The following is a 5862-nucleotide window of genomic DNA, read 5'->3' as shown; positions in this document are numbered from 1 at the left end:
ATGAGCACATGCAACAAAGGAATCTCAACCTCTACGGGGAGCACTGCTTCCATACCATATACAAGAGAGAAAGTGGTTGCCCCTGTTGAAGTGTGGACGGATGTACGATACCCATGTAAAGCAAATGGGAGTATCTCCTGCCAATCCTTATACGTGACAACCATCTTCTGGATAATCTTCTTAATGTTCTTATTCGCAGCTTCCACAGCCCCATTCATTTTAGGTCTGTAGGGAGAAGAATTATGATGTGCAATCTTGAAGTCTTTGCAAAGAGCTTTCACCATATTGTTATTAAAGTTCGATCCATTGTCAGTAATGATCTTAGTTGTCACACCATAACGACATATAATCTGATTCTTGATAAACCTTACAACAACCTGCTTGGTTACATTTGCATACAGTGCCGCTTCAACCCATTTTGTGAAGTAGTCAATTGCCCCAAAATGAAATGATGTCCATTCAAAGCTTTAGGCTCAATCATCCCAATCATATCAATTCCCTACATGGAGAAGGGCCATGGGGAAGAGATGACATTCAATAGTGTCGGAGGAACATGGATCTTATCAGCATAAATTTGACACTTGTGGCACTTCTTCACAAATTTGCAACAGTCAGATTCCATTGTCAGCCAATAGTAACCTGCTCGCAACATCTTCTTCGCCATTGCATGTCCATTGGAATGAGTAACAAAGGAACCTTCATGCACTTCGGTTATCAACAAGTCTGCTCCGTGTCTATCCACGCATCTGAGCAAAGTCATGCCGAAGTTTCTCTTGTACAGTATATCACCATTCAAAGATGCCCCAAACGGGTAAATCTGACTTTGGAGGAAACGTTTGATGTCGTAATACCACGACTTCTTGTCTTTGATGTCTTAAACAACAAACACATGAGCTGGCCTATCAAGACGCATCATAGATAAATTAGGAACTTCATTCCAATATTTCACTATAATCATTGATGCCAATGTTGCAAGAGCATCTGCCATCCGGTTTTCATCTCGAGGGATATGATGAAACTCAACCTTCGTAAAGAAAGTTGAAATCCTCCTCGCATAATCTCTATACGGTATCAAACCGGGTTGATTTGTCTCCCAAAGACATCCAAATACTTGATTCTGAGATTCATGGCCTCTTCAAGTCCCATAATGCAAGCTTCATATTCTTCCATGTTGTTTGTACACTTGAAAGTCAATCTAGCTATAAATGGTAGATGCGTGCCTTGAGGAGTAATAATCACTGCCCCAATTCCATTTCCATATTGATTAACAGCTCCATCAAATACCATACCCCAACGGGAACCAGGCTATGGCCCTTCTTCAAGTAATGTTTCATCACAATCTTTCATTTTCAAGTACAAAATCTCTTCATCAGGGAAGTCATATTGCACTGACTGGTAATCTTCTATTGGTTGGTAAGCCAAATGGTCATCCAAGACATTACCTTTGATTTCTTTCTAAGATCGGTATTCGATATCATACTCTGATAACAACATCTGCCAACGAGAAATCCTCCCAGTTAAAGAAGGCTTCTCAAATATATACTTGATCAGATCCATTTTGGATATCAACCAAGTGGTATGATTCAACATATACTGGCGCAGACGCTTAGCATCCCAAGCCAATGAGCAATAAGTTTTCTCAAGCATTGAATACCGAGTCTCACAGTCGGTGAACTTCTTACTGAGGTAGTAAATTGCAAATTCTTTCTTCCCAGTCTCATCTTGCTGACCAAGAACGCAACCCATACTATCTTCTAGCATAGTTAAATACATGATCAACGATCTTCCTTCAACAGGTGGAGACAAAATCGGAGGCTCAAGCAGATATTCCTTGATACTATCAAATGCTTTCTTGCACTCTTCGGTCCAATCACTAGACTGATCTTTCTGAAGAAGCTTGAATATAGGCGCACATGTGGCAGTCATGTGGGAAATGAATCTGGAAATATAATTCAAGTGGCCGAGAAAACCTCTGACTTGCTTCTCAATTCTGGGTGCAGGCATCTCTTGTATTACTTTGACCTTGGGAGGATCAACTTCAATACCCTTCTCGTTGACAATAAAGCCCAACAACTTACCAGAACGAACACTAAATTACACTTATTGGGATTCAAGCGGAGTTTATACTTCCTCAAACGCTGGAATAGCTTCAACAAATGCTTAACATGTTCCTCTTCATCAATTGATTTAACAATCATGTCATCGACATAAACTTCAATATCTTTATGCATCATATCAAGAAAAAGAGTAGTCATTGCTCTCTGGTAAGTTGCACCAGCATTCTTTAGACCGAAAGGCATCACTCTATAATAGAATGTTCCCCAGGGTGTAATGAATGTGGTCTTCTCCATATCTTCGGGTGCCATCTTCATCTAATTATATCCGGAAAATCCATCCATAAACAAAAATACTTTGAATTTGGCAGTATTGTCTACCAACATATCAATGTGTGGCAGAGGGAAATCTTCTTTCGAACTGCCTTTATTCAAATCTCTATAATCGACACACATGCAGACTTTTCCATCTTTATTCGGCACAGGCACAATATTGGCTACCCATTACGGATACTCAGCAGTCACAAAGAAACCGGCATGAATCTGTTTCTGCACCTCCTCTTTGATCTTCACAACCATATCAGGATGCATTCTTCTCAACTTCTGTTTGACTGGCGGGCATTCTGGATTCAATGACAATCTATGCTCCACGATCTCAGAATCCAAACTAAGAATGTCTTGATAGGACCAAGCAAATACATCTGAATATTCTCAAAGAAGATCAATCAACCCCTTCTTAGCATCTGAACACAGTCGAGACCCAATCTTGACTTCCTTCACATCATCATCGGAACCCTAGTTGACTAGCTCAACTACTCTTCAAACGGCTGAATAATCTTTTCATCTTGCTCAAGAAGACGAGATAATTCATCACTTACTTCTACATCGCTTTCCTCTTTCGCCTCAAACACAGAGAATTCAAAATTTGGAGAAGGAGAAGGATCATTGTATTCAATGGGGTTAGGAACCAACCTGCATAATGATTTGATATTTTGATTTTAGAGAAGTGAATTTGTGACCATATATTATGCAGATGGACAATTATATTTCTTTATTTATGTTTTTTGTGACTACCATTTTCAGAATAAAGCAAAATGTAAAAATAAACATCAAAGATGTGGATGAATAGAATTAATTTTATTAATGATCAATTTAAAATGCCCAAACAATGTTCACTTCTCCCTTAGGCATAGGAGAAGGATTTTAAAATATAAAAGCAATTACTTAGATCGGTGAAAAATAACAAGAATATCAACGGCATTCCAATTGTTGCATGTCCTTCCATGCGTTACAAAGTTGGTGCACTCTTCCTCTTCGCTATCCTCTAGCACAACAACTAAGTGTTGTTCATTGCCATGAATGAACCCTCCGCTACGGAAGCTAAGTTGCATATCTTCATATCTAACAGTTGATGAACCTTTCTGGAACCCCAAACCGGTTTTGCCTTTGTTGTTGGAGACCTCTACCATGCGCCCCCACTGTGCAACAAAACCTTCTTCAAGAATCTTCTGAGCATCTTTCAACGAGGACATAGTTGCCCCAACTCTCTTCTCAGCAGCAATAGATAAGGCTTGGAACGGAGTTCCAACCTCATCCTTAGCTTCAACATACGAGAAAGATGACAGATGGCTAACCAACAACACTTTCTCTCCTCCCACAGTCACTAGCTTGCCATTCTTGACAAATTTGAGCTTCTGGTACAGAGTGGAGGTAACAGCCCCTGCCTCATGAATCCATGGCCTTCCCAATAAACAGCTGTAGGCTGGGTGGATATCCATCACTTGAAAAGTAATCTAAAAATCACTCGGACATATCTCGACTGGAAGGTCCACTTCACCAATTACCGTTTTGCGCGAGCCATCAAAGGCTTTGACAATTACCCCATTATACCTCATGAGTGCTCCTTGGTAAGATAGCTTCAACAAAGTTGACTTCGGAAGTACATTGAGTGACGAACCATTGTCAACAAGCACATTTGACAAAGCATATTCCTTACAGTTCATTGAAATATGCAAAGCCAGGTTATGATTTCTTCCCTCCAAAGGGAGTTCTTCATCACAAAAACTCAAATTATTACATGAATTAATGTTAGCCACAATGTGATCAAACTGATCCACAGTAACATCTTGCTCTACATATGCTTGTTCAATAACTCTCTGTAATGCGTCTCTGTGCGCTTCAGAATTCAAAAGCAGAGACAACATGGAAATCTTTGAGGGAGTCTGGAGCAGTTGCTCAACCACATTAAATTCACTCCTTTTTATCAATCGGAGTACCTCATCATCATCATTGGCTTTCAAGTTGCTGGATTCACCAGACTTATCCTTTGAACAGCTAACTCGATCTACATTAGGCACCTCCACTTTCTTAACAACAATTGCTTCATCAGGGACCACTGGCCCAAACACTCGACCATTGCGGGTCACCTTCGTAACATCAGCAATGCTCACTACTGAACTAGTCGTAGGTAACGGGACCTCTTAACCATTCTTTATCATTGTAGCATTATACTGGTACGGTATAGCCTTATCAGATGAATACGGGACTGGGCCCGCTAACCGTATTACCAACGGTGATACTGATCTTTGACTGACATTCTTATTATTGCTGCTATCATACTGAATTACCAACCGCTCTTGTTGCTTGAAAACGAGCACTATGACATTGACGTCGTCATCTACATGATGGGATTGAATAATCTGGATCATGCCTTCATCCATCAATTGCTGGATGTCCCTTTTCCCCACGTCACACCCTCCTGGGTTCACACTACAAACAACACAACCATCATGGTCATGTTCACAGTCACTCACCAATTTCGGTAAAATCACTGGGGGCACTAGCGATCATGCGTTCATAATAAAATGAACGCAGGGTTTTCAAGAAGATCTTTGTCATCTCTTTCTCCTCCAAAGGAGGAGTGATCTGGGCAGCTAACTCGCTCCATCTTTGCGCGTATTCTTTAAATGTCTCTTTGTCTTTCTGAGATATAGACCTCAACTGGTCTTTATCTGGCGCCATGTCCACATTATACTTGTATTGCTTCACAAAAGCCTCTCCCAAATCGTTGAAAGTGCGGATGCTTGCACTATCCAACCTCATGTACCAACGGAGTGCAACACCAGTCAGGCTATCTTGGAAGTAGTGAATAAGCAATTGGTCATTATCAGTCTGAGTTGACATCTTGCGGGAATAAATGACAAGATGACTGAGTGGACAACAGTTCCCCTTATACTTTTCAAAGTCAGGCAATTGGAACTTCATTGGGATTTTGACATTGGGTACCAAACATAACTCGGCAGCACTCTTCCCCAACAGATCTTTACCTCTCAACGTCTTCAACTCCTTGCGCAACTCAAGAAATTGATCTTTCATTTCGTCCATCTTCTCATACACATCCAGACCCTCAGACGGTTCAGAATGATATATGGTATCCTCTACGCGAGGCAAAATATGCACAACTGGAGGTGGCACGAACATGATCGGGCTAGATGCCGACATGGAAGCAAAGGTAGGCGCAAAGCCTTCTGGCACAAAGTTAGGCGGCATTCCCCACGGGAATACGGAAGGCAGGTTTGGCGCGAAGTGGGTGGTGGCAGCAGGCATGGTAGAGGTAACCACTTCTGAAGTAACAGTCCTCACGGGAGGAGTTGCAGGCGTTGGAGAAGCTTGACTCTGAGCAGCAAGAACTGACTCCATCATGGCAGTCAGTCAGGCGATCTCGTCCTTCATCTCTCTGTTCTCTTGCTCTAGATGTTCCATAATTCTTAGATGATTGGCTCTGGTATTGTACATGTGAGTCAGCTTG

The sequence above is a fragment of the Lathyrus oleraceus genome, chromosome 2 (assembly GCF_024323335.1).
Source record: "Lathyrus oleraceus cultivar Zhongwan6 chromosome 2, CAAS_Psat_ZW6_1.0, whole genome shotgun sequence".
Taxonomy (NCBI): domain Eukaryota; kingdom Viridiplantae; phylum Streptophyta; class Magnoliopsida; order Fabales; family Fabaceae; genus Lathyrus; species Lathyrus oleraceus.
The sequence above is the reverse complement of the archived record's forward strand: the minus strand, read 5'-3'. Positions refer to the sequence as shown.